Here is a 23,134-nt window from a genome sequence, read left to right on the forward strand (position 1 = left end):
GCTAGGCTCGTTAAAACATACCGAAGGGCAAATTATAGAACAAGCATATGTTATCCTCCTCAAGCTTGACAAAAATAAAGAGGTACTGGTCAGCAATGACTGGGGAAAATTGGGAAGAAACTCAAAGAACTTTATTGGTAGCAAGTCGCTCTTGAACATGACACTTCCACTCCGTGCCTGAGTCGGGTTGGGTTGTTTCATTCACACCGTCACATCACCATGGTCTCGCCACCATACCATCCACCTTTGGGGTAAATGCTACCAATCCATCACACAAGTGTCGCCGATATGTTCAAGAGAAGTCATCCAGAGAAGTCAACCGTGTCCCATCCACTACCATACATTATCCTTCATTCTTTCATGACCGCCACCCTGAACCATATATCATCAGATCGTTTTCACCTCCATCAAAATCATTTGCTCCGTTCCGTGTCACTGATGTAGGATACATTAAGGCCCTCCTTTGACGGATCGCTTCTTGTCGACATCAGCTCATTATCCAAGAAGTTGATCTAGGAACAACCCCTTCAGTACTTTGAAGCTTGCATGCCTCAATGGCAAGTTTCTCACTTCCGGCGACAGGTATACCTCAATGACCTTCGAGCGAAAGATTTTGCGTGGTGTTCGACGCCAAGTCCTTTATTCACACCACGTGAATTGTACTGCAGTACCTTGAGGGTCATTATCATTATCGGTGATTCCTCTCGCGCTTGTTAACGGTTTACCTCATTGACCGGTAATCAAGCGATGTATTTCCATGTTCGACTTTAGAACATTTCTCACATGGATCGACTTGTACTTAGAGTGAAGATCGGACGAGATTGAAGACCCCGGATCTAGTTTCATCCATCCGGGTTGCGATATATATTCAGGAAAAATAAAGACATTGACATGTACAACATTGCAGCATAGACAATCATCCTACCAAAGGATGATGATTTCAGTAGGATCATCAGTCTACCATCAGACGATTGTCTATTCTATGCATAGAAAAATGAATTTATAAAGCTGAGCATGGGAATGCCCACCTCAGCTAGATCATGAAAGCAGTATGAAAAATAATGTATTGTATTGTATCTTATTACAGGTCTCCTCCCAGCATTGGAAGAACTTCGGATCCTCCTAATAAAGCATTTCACCCGATAAACGGCCTCATACTTTAGGGGGCAACTGTTATAGACATTTTTGTGCCTTACAGCATTGAGCATGAAATGTCCATAATCCAAGGGATCCAAAGTCCCTAAATGAGTTGTTCCTACCCCTAAAGGAACAAGGTCAACTAAAGACAGCTTCTCCCAGAAGTTCTCCACCAAAAACCACTCAGAAACAGTCAATTCAGGATCAATTCAGAGGCTCCACTAGCTGTCTGCGCTGAAATGGAGAGATTACACTGGCTAGGTGCACTGCAATGCAGGTAGAAGCACTACCAGGGTGCGCTGAGCGGGAAATGACAAATGGCAAGTTCATTCAACGAGGTGGAAAGACCCTGGAAGCTTCCAGAATCTTCTTCAATGACACTTGCCTCAATGAATTCGACTAGTGATGAGTAAGAGGTTCTCAACCTCCAAGTGGAAGCAAGAACTGACAGAGAGAAGCCATAAGTCAAAACATGAGCTGACTCATCCTCTCTGCTCACATCTATATATGGATCTCTCACCCAGAGGTTCAGGAGGCTGGAATTTTGTTCTTTGCAGAGAATTGCTGTTGGTTTCAGATTGAGATTAGCACATTGGGTGATTTATGCTTTGTTGGAGGAGAGAAAGGGATTCCTTTGCTGGGAGGTAGATGCTGGATCAGAACTCACTTGGTTGTATCTCCTCTTGGACTTTATTATCATATCAATAAACTATTTGAGTTTCTCCTACATGTTGTATACCAATGATGTTTTGTTATGCTTACATGTTTAGCTTAATCTGATCTTGAGCTTTTTATGAATGTATATCTGTATCTTTGTGTAGTTTCTCTCTCTTATGATATTGTAGGAATTCGGTGAAGCTGGGCCGGTGAAGGAACAAGAAGTTGGGAGCTACTGAAGAGAGGAGTGATTTGGATCGACAAACTAGCGAAAGATACAGGTTAGTTAGATCCTTCATCCTCACTTACATTTCATAAAGAAGAATATTCAAATAAGTTTACCTGTTTGTTGCTAAGGCACTATCACCTCTTAGAGTGGGATAGGGGCATTCCGTATTGGATACTTTTCCCAACAACAATGGTTGACAAAGGTTGATTGTCATATTGAGACAATATTTGTCACAATGCGACCTTGGACCATGGTTCACCATGATCATTATAAATGAGAGGTAATTATAAACCCTAGGTATCAATATTAAAAGCCTAAGTTATAAAATGGCAGAGATAAATATTATAAGACCTAAAATAAAATAAACATGGTTAACCATGGTTGACCATGATTCACAATGTTTGATATTATAAACCAAAGGGAATAATAAACCCTAGGGGTAAATACTAAAAATTCCAAGGGACTATAAGCCTAAGTGAATAATATTAAACCATAGGAATATGAACCCTTACATTAATAAATGCAAGGGATTGATATTATAAACCCAAGGGATAAAAATTATAAACCCAAAGTATATAAACCATAAAATAATTTGTTAATGCCCCAATCTATATGTAATCTCTACACTATTTCTTACCAATTCAAAACTATTATTTTATTTAAAAATACAATTTTTGTAGAATCACTCTCTCTCGAGATTCAAAACTATTATTTTATTTTAAGGTAAAAAATCAAATTCTTTCGAGAACCAATGTTCTTCCACACTTTCTAAGAAAATTATCAAATACTCAAATTATATAAATTGCTCAGAACTATTATTTTATTTAAAACTAAAATTTAATGGATTGATAATTAAATTTTGAATAATTCTCTAACCACAATATAGGCATACAAAATCAAATAAACCAAAAACTATTATTTTATTTAAAAATAGATGTTTTTTAGAATCACTCTTTCTTCTCTATTCAAAACCATTATTTTATTAAAAAGTACAATTTTTGTAGAACATTTCTTCAGATTGAATGCTCTAAAAAATTATCATATACTCAAATTATGTAAATTAATAAATTCTCTAGCCACATTATACCCATATAATTAATGAATTAAGGTATATTGATACTTCTTTCTGTATAGATAATTTTCAAATATCATGAATTGTCAACACATACACACTTTGTGGTTGTTTGGATTGTATGGAATATTCTCAATGTTGCTTAAAAGAAATCTATATGTTGCAACAACTCTTTTTTACCAATTCAAAATTATTATTTTATTTTAATTTTCTTTTTTTTTGTTGGGTAGAATCACTCCTTCTAGAGATTCAAAACTACTATTTTATTTTAAGGTAAAAAAATCAAATTCTTTTAAGAACAACTTTCTTCCCTACTTTCTAAAAAACTATCAAATACTCAAATTATATAAATTGTTCAAAACTATTATTTTATTTAAAGATAAAATTTAATAGATTGATAATTAATTTTTGGGTAAATTCTCTAACTACAATATGGCCATATAAAAATCAAATAAACAAAAAACTATTATTTTATTTAAAAATAGAAGTGTTTTAGAATCACCCTTTCTTCCCTATTCAAAACTATTATTTTATTCAAAAGTACAATTTTTGTAAAACACTCCTTTGTAATGAGTGCTCTAAAAAATTATCAGATACTCAAATTATGTAAACTAATAAATTCTCTAGGGACAATATACCCATATAATTACCAAATTAAGGTATATGAGTGCTCAAAAAAATGATACTCAAATTATGTAAATTAATAAGTTCTCTAACCACAATATACCCATATAATTACAGAATTAAGGTATCTTGATACTTCTTTATGTAATTTTCAAATATCATGAGTTGTCAACACACACGCACACTTTGAGGTTGTTTGGAATGTATCAAATATTCTCAATGTTGCTGGAAAGCAATCTTAATCTCTATATTGGAGCAACTCTTTCTTACCAATTCAAAACTATTATTTTATTTTAAGGTAAAAAATCAAATTCTTTTAAGAACAACTCTTCGTCTGTACTTACTAAAAAAATCAAATATTCAAATTATATAAATTGCTCAAAACTATTATTTTATTCAAAAGTACAATTTTTGTAGAACACTTCATTCAGATTCAGTGCTCTAAAAAAATCAAATACTCAAATTATATAAATTAATAATTTTTCTGGCCAAAATATACCATATAATTATTGAATTAAAGTATCTTGATACTTTTTTATATATAAATAATTTTTAAATATACCCATATAATTATTGAATTAAAGCATCTAGATACTTTTTTTTATGTATAAATAATTTTCAAATATCATGAGTTCTGAACATATACACACTCGGTGCCGGTTTGGAATGTATCGAATATTCTCAATGTTGCTGAAAAGCAAAAGGACAACGTTAATCATATTTTTCGACAACATAAATCACACAATGTATACGTGAATTCTGCAGGCTGTGTCAATAAATTATTTGTTTATGCAGTGGCCCTCTATACGTGATTTTGGAACTTGCGTTTCTCCCATCTTTTCAACAGACTTATTTTAGCCTTTTTCATCAAATATAAATACTGCACCTAGCCTCTCCATAGATTAGTCTCTACCTGATTACTCTGATCAAGAACACCAAATCGGATTTTCCTTCCTTGGTTTATTGTCAAGATGCAGAGAATACAAATTTTTCTTTTTCAATTACTTTGGTCGCAGCGTTCGGTCCTTGTCATCAACTCACCTCTCAAGGTGGCAAACTACAGTCGTTGCACCAAGCTATAAGATACAGAAGTCGTACCATAAAAAATTCCATGTGGGAAAGTGAGAGCTCCATGATCAGCTTCAGGAATGATTCTGAATATTTGACCGAGGGCCCTCGCAAGAAACTGACTATCTCCCACGAGGCCTCCCCTGGCAGCCGCCTAGTTTCAAATTCCGGCACTACTCTGGATATGTAACAGTAGATGCCAAGGCCACTCGAAATCCCTCTAAGAAGCCACAGGATCTCTGGCTTAACCTGCTACAGTAAATTCCCTTGAATATTCCTATAATAATTGTATTTCTTAGCTCTCCTAGTTCTCACAAATGGATGTTGTCGCAAGGCCTAGATGTTCATCGTCGAGATATGGAGCAATGGCAGAATTAGGGACTTTTCACGTAAACTGACATGCAGAACTCTTGCCGCTGAGGCATTCAACCACAGTGATGACGCTCGACCTTCCATGACTGCCTAACACCCGATGTGTGGTCAATACAGGACCCCTGATCACTTAGACGATGGATATTCACTCAAACACAATCTCACCGTCCATATGTAAAAATAAAATAAAAGTTAACACTTGTACATCCACCCTAGGCTGATATAGAGATGCCTTCGGCGAAATATAGAATATTTCAAATAGAAAATGCAGAAAAAACTTAGTATATTCTTCTTACCCATTGTTTATGTGGAATTGAAGAAAAGTATCCATGATTCTATAAAGAGATGTGGAAGATTCTATGGAACGAGTTATTCATAAAGTAGATGATTTGATTAGGATGGGATCTAAGAATGAATAAATGAAGTTAATTTATAGAAAGTGAATGGAGTGCATCATACAATGTCAAGCAAGGTGTCAAGGGGATCATGAAGTAGAAATTTTTTAGTGGGCTCAAAGATAAACTTGAGACTAGTAATGATGTAAGGTTCTACACGAGTGGGGATTTCATTTGATAAGGGAGAAATTGGAACTCATCCATATTTTTAATGAAAATAAATGTATAATGTGTTAAAAAGTGTTTTATTGGATATTTTATATTAAAAAAAGAGCAATGTTAACGAGATATTGGGGGTTGATAATTTTATTTGTTGATCTTATTCAATCAATTTATTTTTAATTGTAACTTTTAGTACAATATAATTTTTTTAGAATATAAAGCAATGGGAAAAGGTAAAAAGATGTATGATTAGGTTCTTACTATTGGCCATGAGGAAGTTCTAATTGTCAATAGAAATGAAAAAAGACTTGGTGGTTGATAATTTTATTTGTTGATCTTATTCCATCAATTTATTTTTAATTGTAACTTTTAGTACAATATATTTTTTGTAGAATATAAAGCAATGGGAAAAGGTAAAAAGATGTATGATTAGGTTCCTACTATTGGCCATGAGGAAGTTCTAATTGTCAATAGAAATGAAAAAAGACTTTTGGTTGATAAAATTAGGGTTAGTAGGCACAAGAAGATATATATATATATATATATATATATAATATATATATATATATATATTCAACTATCATTGTAAAGAATGAAGGTCCTAATAAAATTAAAAAATCAATGAAAAGACCTTGTCTACTTAGAAACAATACTTATTAACAAGTTTCATGGTAAGAATGTCCCAAAAAGAACCTTAAATCAATGGATGGAGAAGATATAGATTAGGATATCTTCAATATTTTTGTTTGGGGATGAGCAGTTTCATTGTATTCCCATCTAGATCTACCCAATACAAAGATGTGATAGGGGGTCATTCATGATTCTAGGATAGTTATGTCCTCTTAGTGAAATAAGAAACTATGGATTTGATGGCTTATGACAAAAACCAACAAAATCCATATTTGAATTGAGTTACCTTATGGCACCTTAGAATGATGGTATGAGGAGTTGTATATTGCTATTGTAGATGAGTTGTGGAGATATCTATTATATGTTGAGAAGAGTAGTTAAATCAAGAGTACATCAATAGAAAACAATTTTAATCGAATTATATATTGTAAATGAGATAATATGTAATAAACCCCTATTCCACCTATAGCTCAGACTAAAGGTATAAGGAAATAGTTACTATAATGACCCAAACTTGAATGTTCAATTATGGAAAGAGAGTCATAAAATCCCTCGAATATGGATCTTCTCTAAATCCCTAAAACTAAGGCTACCATCATAAATAACACATCATAAAGTTTAGACTCATAAATTTATCAAAATTTGATTCCTAGGCCATAAATTATGGCGATTTAAAATTTGGCCCAACAACAAAACCATAGCATTGTGGGCAAGAGTTCTACCACATGGAATTTGTGTGGCACACTTCCTCATCTAGTGGTCCACGTCATTGCCATGTGGCCTTTTCCACGTAGTTATGCTAACAAGGTTGGCTTTGGCTCACGATTTGGGACTCTATTAATATTTTTCAATAGGAATGTAACCGACCTTCTCGGACCCCGACCAAGGTTTGGGCCCTCACCCCGAGCCTCTAATATCGCTAAAGTCCCGAGCTCGACTAAGGTCGAACCGGACCATTAGTCAGGACTCCGAGCTAGCAATTGTTTATGATGGTACCCGACGTCAAATGGTCCCGACCAAAAATGTTTCGATCGTCACATATTTTGGACCTTCCCAACTTCAATTAAGGTCAGGCCTAGTCTACTAGTCACCAAATTCCATTCATAACATAACCCCGAAGGTATCGAGTCAAAAAGGCCTCGACTCCTCATACTTAGTCAAGTTTTTTTTTATTTTTAACATTCCTCTACTATGTTACGATATCTCTAGTCTGGCCCCAATTCTCTAAGGGACTAAGAGCACAAATGGAAACCCTCGGCCATGCCCTTGTCCAGCGCAACTCAAAGGTTTTCTGCTACATAACAATAACAAGGGGAAAATTACTCAACTTATAATATATCACAAAAGAATCGCAACACACAGCTTACACAACCCAACAATGTAAAGGAATTTAATATTTTTATGTAGATAAACATTTAGTAGTATAAGAACGCTTAAAACTAGTCGTATAACTTCACTTAGATAAACCATATTTATGCTTTATGCATTAAACATTTAACCAGACGAACAATATTTCACTTGACATACGATTGAAGGTATGGAACAAATATGAGTCATGAAACCTACATGACTGCATATAACACAATAAACTTATGGAGGCATTCAAAGAATTTAACTTATAGCTTACTAATAAAGATTTGTGAAATCCATAGTTTAATTTAAGGAAAGTTTAACTAATTGATTTCATATACCAATTTCTACAACCATGTGATAATCCACAAAACTATATCTATTAACATTAGTAAGACATAATCCTTAATATCATAGCTTTCAGCTAAAGGAACTTATTTGCACTTAGGCCATCTCTTAACATGAAAACACAAAATGCTTTCTATATACAATACTAAAGAAATTCATAGGCATTGAGTTATAGTTGCATGGAAGAAAATTCATCAATAAAACCATAACATAATCAAGAATTCAATTAAAAATATCCATGCACCAACACCATACTACTATGCAACATTATTTAGATCTACATACGTTCACATGGAACTTCTTTAATTCCACAACTCTCAACTTAGGGAATTTCATCTACAATTTAGAAACAAGGAAAAATGAAGGTGAGACATCAATTTTCCACGCAATCATAGACCTACTGTAGCCATAATTACTTACAATAGTCACACCCAAGGAAAATCCACAATCTAAGGGAAAATTTTCCTTTCAATATCCATCAACATGAAGCCATCTTAAGATACACATAGGATAGAAAATGCATATGACAATGGGTGGTTTGTTAGCCATCCAGACACAACATAATTCATAGTAGTGGTTGGTTTATCGGCTGGGTCAAGCACTTTAAGAGTGCTTTTCCATCCCCTAGCAAGCACCTCATATGGTTTATTAGTTGTTTGAAGCACTCAATTAGTGGTTTATTATCCCACACCAAGGAGCCTCCTACATGTGGTTGATTAGCCCTAGAAAGCACCCTATTTATGAGTTGTGTTGAGCACTCAAAGAGTGGTTTATCATCTCACAACAAGCACCCTTCGGCATGGGGTGTATTAGCCTATAAAGCACCCTAGGTAGCTTATTAGGTGTTTCAAGCACTGAATGAGTGGTTTATTAGCCCACAAAAACCACCCATCCTATTTCTCCTTTTATCCTCTTGCTCTTCTGGTCAGAATTATCTCTTTGAGGGAATCCCAATCCCTCATCTCATAGATCCTTCCAACTTGACTCTTCAGCTTCAGCAACAAGAGTTCCAACCCCACATTATTATGCATTTCCCTTTTTATAATCTCCACAGGGGTATCTTCATATTCCTCCTTGACTCTCCCTCTCCTTTTTCTCATTTTTTGCACCACAAAATTAATTTAAAGCTCCAACTAGCCCCACTTGGTTTATCTTTCCTCTTCCCTCTTAGATCATGGAACATTGGCCCCAAAATTTCCTTTACCAAAGCTCTTCAAGAGTGATCTCAATGCCTTATACTTCACCAAAACTTTGATACCATGTTGATTTTTGAAGTGCAACAGATAGAACAACTAATTTCCAAAATAGTAATAATTACTTCAGGTGATGTAGATATTCTTGTAGTAGTTCTAGTTTATCATTAAGAAATTACACTTCAATAATTCAACCATAAAAGCACAAGGATAATAGATACCAAAATTCACAAAGAGAACACAAGATTTACCCTAGGAAAACCCACTTGGGTGAAAAGCCTAGCAAGAGTTTCCTTAGAGATTTTCTTTAGTTCAACAAGAGATACACCTAATACAAATAGTCAAATATGAGGTCAAATTGACCAAATATTCTATGATCAAACTTGGTCAAACCACCCTCTTCTTAATTCAAGCTTATGTCATTCAACTTTGGCCCTCTCTACTTAGCCTAGTCCGAATTTTAGCGTCCCAAAATATTCCTAGAAACTCGGCCTTGGTGCCTAGAATGTTCCACCCATAATTTCATCCTTGTTTCCTACACATTTGACCCAATGCCTATAAACTACCTAGAAAGTCACACATGCAAAGTTGAGATCAAGATAAAGATAGAGAGGGGGTGGGGGGGGGGAGAGAGAAAGAGAGAGAGAGAGAGAGAAGTGCTAGAGAAGAAGTCATTTGTTTTCATCCTAGTTCATCCTTATTCTTCTTTGCTGAGATTCTTAGAATATTACTTATCGTGTATGAGGTCAAGTTGTGCCTTGTGGAGGAGGTAAAATTCTCTATATATAGCGTTATTCCTATCTGAATGGGTGTGTCCCTTCACTGGGGTCGAATTGACTTGAGGGAGGGCTCACTTAACAAGTTTGGAGCCAAAAATCCAAAATCTAAATTTTGAAATTTTCTCTTTTGAATTTGGCATGAAAAACATGTCTTATATTAAATCTTACAAGGGCTAAACAATGAAAATTACATGAAGAATAGGTCTTACAATATCATTATATATTTCAAGGGCTAAAATATAAATTATGAAGACCGATCATAGCTAAAAAATTCAAAACATGTTTGTTAGCCTTTTTATCTCAAAAATTAACTTATCTATTACAACCAAGGTTGAATGAAGTTCAACTTCAACGATCATTATTCAATCATATTAATCACCACCTTAATTGTTCAAATCTTCATGGATAACATCATATCCATCTAAAACATAGATAAGAAATAAGTCACCATCATATTTACCTTAAGATTTTCTTTACTACATCACATTTGGTTCTCTTGTATCTTCATCTTCTAAATCCTTCTCTTGATGTTCTACTAAAATTGTACTAGGGGGATGGATCTCATGATTTGAGATTCATTCTGTTGAGATACCTTATTTTTCTTCTTCTATTTCTCTCAATTGATGTTACTCGTGTCTCTTCTGTACAATACATGGAATGTATCTTATACATCCTTTGTAAATTTCAAATACATTACCTTCAAAGGTTCCAAATTTTAGATATTGTCAAATATCAAACATTTTTATTGACCATTCTATTGTTGCACTTCCACTAATAAGGATCTTTTCCATAACCTTCACATGTTGAATTCCAAACATTATATCCACTAGTTGATAATTCTATTGCACTTTTTCTCTTCATACCTGATAGCTTGTAGCACTGAGGAGAGACACACCTTGATGATCCATTACAAAAATTTACCAACCTTCCTTCTAGTAGTCAAGATGCACTTGAAATTACATGCTCTAATACCAATTGTTAGGAAGCTTGAAAATATTGGGGTGGGCTGGGGTGAATCAATATTGTTCTCAATAGATCACCAAATTAAGTATTTTTACTTTTCTCTATCAATTAATTGATCATACACTGATTAGAAGCACAATATAAATAGATTTGAACATAATACATGATATCATAAGAGTAGCAGTACATGTGCACAAGTAAACCATGAGAAACATATAGAAAATCAAGGCACATAGGACATGAGAACAACACATAAACACATGAAGACCCGATATATTAGGTTGAGAACCTTATGAGATAAAAGGCACCATACACTTTTTCTCTTTCTTATTCTTATATGAAAAATCTTCTTTACATCATCCATTGGCACTCACGAGTGTGTGAGCACCAACTCCCAATATGCGAGCACCCACCCACTTCCTCAATTATTTGTAGAAACTCGTCTGTTGGAGGGAATAAACCCCAATAAGCTATAGACACCCACCTTGTTGGAAGAACCCACTCCGAAATATATTTGTAGACTCTAATATGCTAGATGCATTGGCCCTTAAGTTTTTCTTAGGAACCCACCTGAAGGAAGCCACTACTACTTGCTTAGCAGGCCACCACTTTCCGTGAAGGAACCAACCTTCAATTCTCCATGGACCTAGTTTCATACATTTTCATACTGGATACAAATTTTCTTAGTAACAACATAAAACAAAACCTCTCTAGAATACAATCCTCTGCTCAACACAAATTACAATAAGCCAATTACTCTCTTTGTTCATCAATGAAATCAAACCCTAGTAGAAATCATCAACAACATCAACAATACTCTCACCTTCAATCCTAACATACATCATTTACTCTCATCATCAAAAAATGCACACTCACACACTCTAAAAACGACATATGAAATAATATATATTCATAATAAATACATCAACTTTGTCTTGTCATATACATGGAACGAATAGTAATCCTAAATACATACAAACTCAAATACTAAAACTAACATTTGCAACAACATATGAAACCATACAAGGCTATAGAAACAATACATCAACTACTCGTAGACATGGAATCTCTATAAATTCTCTGCAACATCTTAGCCATAATATAAAGAATCAATAACAATACGTAGCATAATATATATATATATATATATATATATATATATATATATATATATATATATTTGTGGCATATATTTATGACAAAAACACTAGTAACTCAAGGACATGGTAGCCACAGCACCGAAGGTATCTTCCCCTACAAAATTAAAATGTTGGTAGTAACAAAAAATGCATATCCATCTCAGTGATCACTTCCCACTATCAAAACTAACCCATATGCATGGTCAATTACACGTCTTCTAATTTCACAACATAAAAAACCAGATCCAATTTGGCTTTAACAAATTCAACGAACATACAATAATAAATCCACTATACTTTGTCAACACACAATTAAAATCGTACTAAATTGTAGGGAACCTTTCCATACATATATCTCATACAAATCGAACACACTACGTTTTTAACCATCATTTTTATTCCATATGCACTCCATACTCATAGGTTCGACACACCAATAATCAAACAAAGTTCCATATGACCATTTCTAGGCAGCCCCACTCACTCTCTTACCTGGCATGTGAATTAGATTGAATTTTTCTTGTGGACTATTCAACAATGAGGAATAACACTATGTGTTGTTAACACTCTCTCCACAGATGCATTCTATTGCCATCCAACCACATAGCCATTCTAAAATCACCCTAGCTCTCTTTCCATCCTTAGATCTCATTCGTAGTTGTAGGTATCGACATCCAATCACATTGTGTGTAACCGTAGGTTGATTCAAAACATTTTCATTTAAACTAATATGCCCAACCATCAAACTAGACCGGTTCAACATCATTAATGGCATTCCACTTTCATGGTGAGAAAATCAAGCCATTAATAATGTTCCCTTTCTCCTTTGTGGCCAAATGAGTCAGTATGCAAAGAGACCATATCAATATGAATGTTATGGACTAGCACATTCATTTATTACACTTCCTCACACAGGACGAAATTAATTAATTGTGATCAAATCAAATCCACTCGGACCAAAAGAAAATGGATTAATCAATAACAACTAGGTCAAATGATTGAGGGACCAATTCAAATCGCTTGAGAGGAGATGCCATGGGAAAATTACTAGCGATAAACTCTTGGTTTTTAATTTCTAAGTTTAGGTTTGTAGATGTGGTTTCTCCACTAAAAATATGGGTTATAGATACCTTTTTTCCACTGCAAATGTAGTTTTCAAATGTTGATACGACATTCTTAATCTATGTCTATTGGTCAATTTCAGGAAACCAATGTTTCTCCACCCATATTTAAATTCCACCATCAAGAAATTCAACATTACATTACTAAACATCAATCCAAATTTGATCTATAACAACAACAAATCATAAGGACAATGTACAAGACACCTCAAACAACTGACTGACTGCACATCATAGGCTAGCTCATTGTTGACATCAATGTCAACACTAGGGTGCAAACAACTACAAACTTTCTTAAGAATGTAAAAAAATATTTATCTTACTTTCTACTTCTTTCTTCCTTCTCTTTGATCAATTGGGTATTTTGATCCTCTTATGCATACATAAAATGGGGAGAAACCTCATTGAGAGGAGGGTTTCATTTCCCTCCAAAAAATTCTAAAAAGGGGGATCCTTTTCCATATCTAATTGAAAACAACACGAGGGGGAATTAAATTCCATGAGCCAATTGAGTTTATGTCTCCGTGTCGCATGGAACAAGTCCCTAAAATCTCTGCAGTTCTAGATACCTTGGAATTTACTCAATCTCTTTGTAAATCCTTCATAATAAACACGTTAAGGAATGTAGAATATGAAAACCAAATTGATCTCTTCTAGAATCCATTAGTCTAGGAAAATATACCATTAAGGGAAAAACATGGGTCCAAAAATAGTTTAAAGTGCTTAGGATTGGATTCATGGGCCTTATAATTTACGTATTTTGGAGGCCCATCAAGTTTAAGGATTCAAACTTAACCACTCATTCGCTATTAGGTTGTGTTATAACAAGGCCATTAGGAGGAAAATGGATTCCATTCTATTCAAGTGTATTTTTTCCATAGATGAGTAGAGTAACTGAGAGTGGACAAGGAGAAAATATAGAAGGTTTCTTCACTATAGTAGCCCATGGGCCAAGAGTCTCACTTATTTGTACTTGAATCCATTTCCATTCAGAGAAGGAGAGAGCAGAGAAGTCTCACCTTCCAACTTAATTTTCTCCTCAAAGGGTTTTATAGGTCATAGTTTATGTTATTTTGGTTTCTAGTAAATTATTATATTTTTTTGTATCTTATAAATAATTATAATATGTATGCCTATGAAATAAAAAAATATTTAACATATCCAAAAATATAAGGAGAAATCAACACTCATAATGTAGTTTTTAGATTTTCTAATATATTTTAGTAGATTTATTGTGATAGATAGTCTTGTGGAATATCCATAATATTTTATCGATCATAATGGTAGTAGAGTAGGTTTTTTTTGGTATATTTTAGGGAGTTGTAGGGGATCCAAATTGATTAATCTAAAGCTCAAAAAACCTCAACCATGGCCAATAGATCTATGAATAGTCCTCGAGATTTTGTAGAGGAGAGGTTTACATTGTTGGAAATACAAATCATAAATATAAATTATTATGTGAGCCTCCTCATGGCAGTCCTAGCCAATAATATTGCACTATTTACATAATATAGAGGCTTTAAAATGATTGTGTGATTAGAGGGGAAATTTGGTAGATCGAGAATTCTAGAAAGGGAGTCTAAAAAAGAAATTGAAAAGGAACAAACCAGTTCGAGTGTCATGAACCATTCAAAATACTTATTCAAAATGGAAGAAAAGGTCGACATCAATACCTGTCAATGTTAGATCGATGCTCTAAAGTTAAATCACTAATTGCAACAACTAGAATTTTATTTTAGTTTTTAACATATAGAGGAATAATAGAGTATTTCATTTGCTCACCTAAACTTAGAGGGCCATTCTCTGACCGAGTGGGAAATCCACATGGATATCTTGAGGTTGGAGGGATATTATCCATTGAATAAGTGGGAGGATTTCAAAACCTTGATAAAGTCACAATTTTACTCGATCAAGTGTGTAGAGGACTAATCTGTCCAATAAAATTCCTTCAGTTAGAGACAAGGGAAAAGTGTACAAGAGTACACCACAAAATTTAGATAGCCATAATGGTAGGTATCTCCTAAAAGAACCCAGGGGTCAACATGGTCATTTTCGGAAACAAGTGATGTTGTTCAAACCCATGTTTGTGGGTAAGGCTTGTGTACAAGAACAATACATAGACAACATAGGCCATAAGAATGGGAAATCAAGTTGGTTCGAGAAGAAAGAGAACCAGTATGTTTCCAAGGAGGGGAAGAAGAAGTGAAAATGGGAAAAAGAAGCAACCGCATTACACTAATATGAAAATATTAACAACCACTACAATCTCTATAACAATGGAAATCACATAGAGGAGAAGTGTTGGAAGTTGCATCTATATCTCAACCAAAAGAATAAAAGGAAAGATACTAAGAAGAAAAATATCATGGCCTTAGATTCAAATAATATGGTGGAAAGTAGCGAAGATGTGGAAGAAAATATATTTTGTACATTACTTGATAACCAGGTGAATCTAAGTACCCTTTAGAAATAAGAAGAGAATGAAAAGACCAAACCCTTCCATTTATATATACATGTCAATAGCACAATTATTAATGCTCTATTTAACTCAGGATCATACAAAAAATATCATTATAGTATAGATTGTCAAAAACTTAGGATTGGAAGTTCATGATCATCCAATCCCATATTCACTGGGATGGATAAAGAAATATGTTAAAATAAAGGTAACCAAATAGTGTAAAATCGTATTTTCAATTAGTAATGATTTTATCGATGAAGTAGAAATAGATGTAGTTCCCCTTAAAGTATGTGGATTTGTGTTTAGAAGTTTGTATATTGTGTACATAAAAAATGAAATATTTAATCGAAGATCTATCCTACACCACCTCATAATGGATTAAAAATAATTCACCATTAACATCCGCAAGGGCAAGTCCAAAATCTCACTATTAAGAACCAACCAAGCCATGAAACTGATGAGTTCTAGGAAAACGTATGCTTTACTATTTTTAAGAGAAAATTAGTATGTAGAAGAGTCATTGAGAGGATATTATTCCTTGGAAGGGTGTACTAATGAACAAAAAAATAACTAGAAGAGTTCTGATAGGAATATATGGGCATGTTCTCTAATCCTAAAGAGCTATCACTTAATAGGGAAGTCAAGCATGTGATCCAATTATTTCCACACTCCCCATTTCCAAACATTGGGATAATTAGGTAGTACATTATAGAAGCAATTGAGGTGAAGAAATAGTTGTAGTAGCTATAGGACTAGGGTGTCATTCGACCAAGTACCTAACCATGTGGGTCACACAACATCATTTTGCTAAAAAAGGACGAGGCTTGGAAAATGTGTAACGATTACGCGGTGTTAAATAAAATCATGCTAGAGAAAAATAACCCCTTACATAGGATAGATGATATGTCATCGCAGTTGCAATAATCTAATAATTCATCAAGCTACAATTAAATTTAGCATATCACCAAGATACGAGATTGTTAGCCGTGCCCTTTGGCCTATGCAATGACTAACCAAGAAAATATAAGTAATTAATAGGAATTTAGTGCAACTTTTGAGAGGATATAATTAGAAGCATATAAAGACCTAGGATGAAATTCATGAAACACTATTATAGTAGAAAAATCCACACCTCTACTTGTAATTCCCCATTTGAATGTTGTTTTGGATATTTTCTACCTATTCTTTTTCATATTTGATAAGGGTAGCAAGAAAGAGTGAGGGAGGACATTACAAGAGATGCCTTAAGTGGAATATCTATATATATATATATATATAGATATTTGGAGGAGATTAGGAAAATCCTTATATAGATATAGGAGAAATTGTAGAAGTCACATGAAAAATATAAGACTATGAATGATAGACATAGGATAGAGAAGTCATTTAACGTAGGAGATAAAGTATGTTTATAGTTGAAAAGGTAGAGACTACAAGGTGTTGGTAAGAAAATACAAATTTTGATTTTTGAGGTCCATTTGGTATACTGGAGAAGGTGGGACATAATTACTATAAACTCATTTTACCCCCATATATGTGTATTTCCTTAGTGGTGAATGTAGAAAATATAAAACTCTATGAACCTCCATGGTAGATTAGGAAGAGGATCAATTCCACCTTCTATAGGAGATTTGGCACGAAGTTCTTAAGCATATTTGCCAAAGGATACATTTTTTAATAAGAGGTACAAAACTAGAAGGTAGGGGTAGCATGAACTTTGTAAGAATTGATTGAAAGGAAAAATTATAGGTAATTTTAAATGGTATGCCCTAGAAAAGGTTGAGCAAACATTTCCTCACCTCATTCAATAGAAGATTTTTAGGACCGAAATCCTACCAAAATGTGACGGTGTGATCTAGAATGGTTCATTATATTATTTTTCATCCATATTGATTCTTTTAGAATAGAAAAAGTGGAGGAAGCAACGCACATGACCAATTTTACTTAGAGGTCTTAGTTGGAACCTTCTAAAAGTAGTTTGAGGTATTTTTTGGGGTAAAACATTTTCTTTTATGTGTGGCACCTGTAACACTATTATACACATAGATACCTTTTGATCAACATGATAATTTCCTTAATAGGATTCCATATGCAAAGGTTATTCCACCTAGAGATCTAACTTCCTATTTTGACGACCATAATTCAATATGATATCATGTCAACCCATGTCATTTATGGGGAATGTGTTATCGATTTGATCATGATCAATAATACTATAGAATATTCCATATTTTAACTTGAGTTAAGAGTTGGATACAAACTTAACCATCAGTAGGTCGTTGGGATTTGTTATAATTGGGCTACTAAGGGGGGAATGGGTTCCATTCTATTCAAGTGCATTTTGTTCCATAGATGATTAGGGTATCCAAGACTAGATAGGTAGATAAGTCAAATATATTTTCTACATTGTATTTTTCCATGAACCATAGGTCTCACTTCTTTTATTTGCATCCATTTCCATTCATACAAAGAGAGAGAAGAGCAACATTGATTTCTAGTTTGGTTTTCTACCAAAAGGGCTTCCCAAGTCATATATTTTGTTATTGTGATTTGAGTGATTGTTATATTTTTTCTCTATTTTCTACATAGTTATAATTTGCATGCATATGCAATAAATAGTAGTTAATGGATCAAGAAATCTAAGGATAAATAAACCCTCATAGTGTACATTTAATATTTTCTAATATATTTTAATATATATGTTTTGATTAATTATCTAGTGGAATATTCATGGAAGTTTATGGATTAGGCCATAACAGTATATGAACTACCATACATAATATCCTTATCAGTGGCTACAATTAGCCATGTGTCCATAAGTTCATGACATAGTGTTAGCCTTGTCATCCTTTCAGTGGAAAGAAAAAGTTAGCTATGTTCCCTTTGTAACCAATAGTAGTAGACACACTATTCCAATAGTAGGGCCTTGAGTTTGTTAGGGAATTTAAGGAAAACTATAGTAACATTCACAAGTAGATTTTGACTTCCACATATTACTTCACTAGGTGGGTATATGCCATACCAATAAAGAAGGTCATTCATTATGTAATTATCAATTTCCTAGAAGATAAATTCAGAACCCATTTTAGTTTCCTCTTAAAAATAACAATAGATAATGCCAAAGGATTTGGTTCCATCAAGTTATCATCCTCATACTTTGATTATGGCATTATCCTATCCCATTCATATGACTATTATCCCCAAGGAAACAATCTCACTCACTCTACTAATAAAAAATTAATGAACAATATCAAAACTACTGTAGGAAAAAATGAAAGAAGATGGGACAACCAAATAAAATAAGCTTTGTAGGTGGATAGAATAACAATAATGGAATTTATGCATAAAAGGTCATTTAAATTGGTACATAATATGGAAACTAATTTTCATAGCCATTTAAATTTTTTTGTATATCATGTTCTGCAACATTTTTCTACTGAATTCCATTCATTGTAGGAAATAATTTCATAATTAATTGAATTCTATGAAAACATAGGAAGAGTTGATGATCATCTCTCCAAAAGATAAGAAGTAATAAAGAAGAAATTTGAGGAAAGGGATAAAAAATGAGACTTTACAATTGGTGATGTGGTCCTCCTTTGGAAGAAAATCATGGGAACTGTTATCACTTGGAAATATAGTTCATGTATATAAGGTTGTCCATAAGTTTTATATAAAGTCTTGAAGTCTTGTGTATAGGTTTATTAGCATATGTCAATTTCAAATTTGAAATTCAAGAGCTATTGATGTGAATTCGTGTAAAGGAAAAATCATTAGACACCCTCCATCATTGTTAGTTAAAGCATGTCATGTCATTGGTACTTTGCGCAGTTTCGCAGCGTGGGTATGATGTCTTTGGTACTTGCGCAGTTTCGCAGCGCGGGTGTGATTGGTCAGTCTAGCTGCAAAATAATGTTTTCGTGTTTTCGCAGCGCTCTGTTTGTCAGCGATTTCGTAGCGCATCCTGTTAAATTTGAACTGCCCGCGCTACGAAATCGGGGTTTCAGGGTTTTTTGCAGCGTTTTTCTCTGAATGTCAAATCCGGGAGTAGTGAGTCACAAGTCCGTTCATGATTGTCATTTCACACCCTCTCCATGTCATGATAAGCCATTATTTCGCCATAAGGTCCGAAGTCATGTAGTTGTGTGTCAGTTTAGGGGATGTTATAAGAGGTGGTCATTTCATAATGGGTTCTTCATATCATATGAACGTGTTTGCTATATGAAAAGCTCAAGCTTTTATTTAAACGGACTACTGCAAGCGAGCCTGCTCTCCAAAGCTGAAGTTTGTTTTCGTGCTACAAGCCACCATTAGTCCTTTGTGTTAAAATACTCAAAGCAGCATGGAAAGAAAGGAACACCGTTCTGGTAAATGTGTGAGGACAGAGCCGGAGGGGTTAGATGTTACTCTCAGGGATGAAGAGGTAGCAAAGGCATTTCGAAGTGCTGGATGCTGGCGATTTTGCGAAAAATTGAAGGGAGGACATGCAGAAGTGACCAAGGCTTTCGCATTAAACTTCACTGGACTGAATTCGAAGGTGGCCATGTTGGAGTTTCCGGTGTCCCCTGAAGTTATTTCCACTGTCACAGAAATCCCGAGGGGTGGCCAAGAATGGTTCAAGAACTTCAAGTTTGACATGGGTCCATGCAAAGAGTTTTTGAAGGCACCTTATGTAGATGAAGATCTCACTAAAGCAGTCCCAAGGAGCTATCTAAAGGAAAATTATGCTATGCTATTGACATGCATCCAGAAGTACCTGACATGTGAGGGTAGGTACAATAAAGTTTACTCCTACCACTTCAAACTTCTGTTACACTTCACTGGTAAGAGTTCAATAGACATACCTTTCTATTTGTTCAGGAGTATTAGCAAAATGTGTGATAAGATTCAGTTAAAGAAAGATGCTTATGAAACATCCCTTTTTCATCATGGTCTAGTAAAATTGCTGGTGTTGGATAGTTTACAAAAAATTGGTAAAGACTGGGATTCATTTGTGTTTATGGCCGGTTTCCCAAGCAAAACAGGCCTCACTCCATTACCTGTGAGAGAAAGAGAAGAAAGGAGTGAGGAACCTACTTTGGCTGAACTTAGAAGAGAAGTGACAGACCATAAGAAGCCTAAAGCTAAAACAAAGAAATCAGAGAGGTCTGTAGCAGTTAAAGAAACACCTGAAGCATCAGTAGATAAAACTCCTAAATCATCTAGAGTATCTGAAAAGGAAACCCCTAAGTCATCACCTAAGGAAACACCTCAGTCATCAAAGCAGAAGACTCACAAAAGGAAAGATGAAACTAAATCCAGTGAAGTTGAAAAGGTTTCAAGGGTGAGAACTAGAAGCCAACTAAGCAAAGAGAAAGGAAAGTCAGTCCCTGTGGAAGAAAGTCCTATTTCAAAGGGTAGTTTAAATGACTTACTTGAAGCCATTGAACTAGAGCAAGATCATCCAATACAAATTGAACCACTTGAACTTGAGCAAGATCAATTGGTACCACCAATGCATATTGATCTAACTCAGTCTTCACCTGAAAGTTCTAAAAAATCAAGGGCTTCTAAAAGGTTAAAGTTTGAAGAACCAAGTGAAGAATATGCCTTTAAACCACGCAGACCAGTGACTAGAAGGCAAATTAAAGAAGTGGAGAAAGCTCAGAAAGAGAAAGCACCTTTGGAAGTGCCTAGGACAGAGGCACTTGAAATCTTCTCTGAAACAGTTCAAGCAGCCAAAAGCAAGAACAAGGATAATAAGGTTGTTATCAGTCAAAGTGGAAATGTGATTGCTATTAAGAAACAAGCTGGAGCAACAAAGGAAGAAATACCTCAGGTTCAAAATGTTTTTAAGGAAAAGGCAGTAAGATATACAAGTTATAAGAAGGCTGTAATGAAGGGCAGAACAAGTTTGATCAGTCAAGCTGACTCAGTATCTGATGCATATGTGTGGACAGTGCCAGCTCTGAAGCAGGCAAAAATCATGAAACAATTGAATGCAAGTTTAAGAGCAGAAAACAAGATGTTAAAGGAAGAAGTCAGCAGCTTGAAAGGGAAGCTAGACAAACTAGCTAAATGATCCAAGGACAAATGTGCTTTCTAAATTTTGGTATATTTTGGCTGTCAACATTTTAAAGCTTTTTGAGACTTTTTGATGTCCTTACACCTGTGTAGAATGACTGAAGAAATCACTGAGTTAAGTTATTGTTGCTTTAAGGTTTATATGCTTAGTTTTGATTACCTACAGCAGTTTCGTAGCGCGCTACGAAACTGCTGTAGATGACTGTTTATATTGAAAACTTGAGTTTGAATGCTGAGGTCAGCAAATATTTAAAGGGATGACTTAATGCCAGCATGGAGACTATAGAAAGTCAGTCAGATGTTTAAAAAGGATGCCAGGTGTAAGTATTCGAAGAAAAGGTGAAATTTTGTCTTTTGTTGAAAGTTTTCACTTTATGTCCGAATTTTTAGGGTTTTGATAGAGCTGCCGAGGTGTTGAGTGGTACACATGTTCAGTTATGGGATGGCCAGGTCATTAGTTTTCTTCAGTCATACGGGACTATCAGGGGATTAAATGGCTTGAAACATGATCATTAATGCATAAACACTAATGGGAGGCAGAAACCGTGAATGTAGGGTACATATTCTTATTGGTTGATGAATCATCTACACATCAGGCATCCGAAGCTGCTCATCCATTGAATGTGTTTTCAGTTTGTTTTGGCTATTATTGAAGTGCCACAAGTGTCAAGTTTCCAGAACACAGCAAAGTACACGAGGAGATAGACTTGAAGTGTCAATGTAATGGAGTCCTCTGTTTTCGTAGCACAATATCTCTTGTAATTAATTAGTTTGTTTATGATATAGATAAGGTCATTAATGACAGAGTTCCGAGCTCCCTTCATGCTTGTTGAGGAGTCTCAGGTAGTAATGTTTTGATTGGCTATATATAGAAATGACTCATATGTAAAAAAGGTTGGACATTTTATAGAAAAACAGAGTTGTTTTGGGCCATTGTAAGACTTTTTTGACAGTAATAGTTAAACAGTGTTGTTCTCTACTCAAGATTCTCGATGGATTGTTATGTTCAAATATAATGATGGTGTTTTATACTTTATGTTCTTTTATAGCCTTGTTGTAACACAATCACTCAGAATTCATAATCTTATGCTCTGACTTCCTATGTGTTTGGCAAGCTATGTTTTGATGGAGTATGTTTGACATGTAATGCAAAGAGCCTTGACTTCCATGAGATGACTATGTTTTCCTTGTTTACTTAATATATTAGACTCCATTGCCCAATGAGAACCAGTTTGATATGTTTCCAACCAACTTTGCTTTCATGAATGAATAAAGAGTTAGCCATCTATTGTAGTGAAGGATTTTATCAAGAGTTTGTGAGAGAGCCCTCTCTGATCAAAGAGGCTAATCTTTGATCTAAAGTTAGGTTGA

Source organism: Pinus tabuliformis, chromosome 5_2 (genome assembly GCF_031772625.1).
Source record: "Pinus tabuliformis cultivar Carrire ecotype Pingquan chromosome 5_2, CPIR1, whole genome shotgun sequence".
NCBI classification, from domain to species: Eukaryota; Viridiplantae; Streptophyta; class Pinopsida; order Pinales; family Pinaceae; genus Pinus; species Pinus tabuliformis.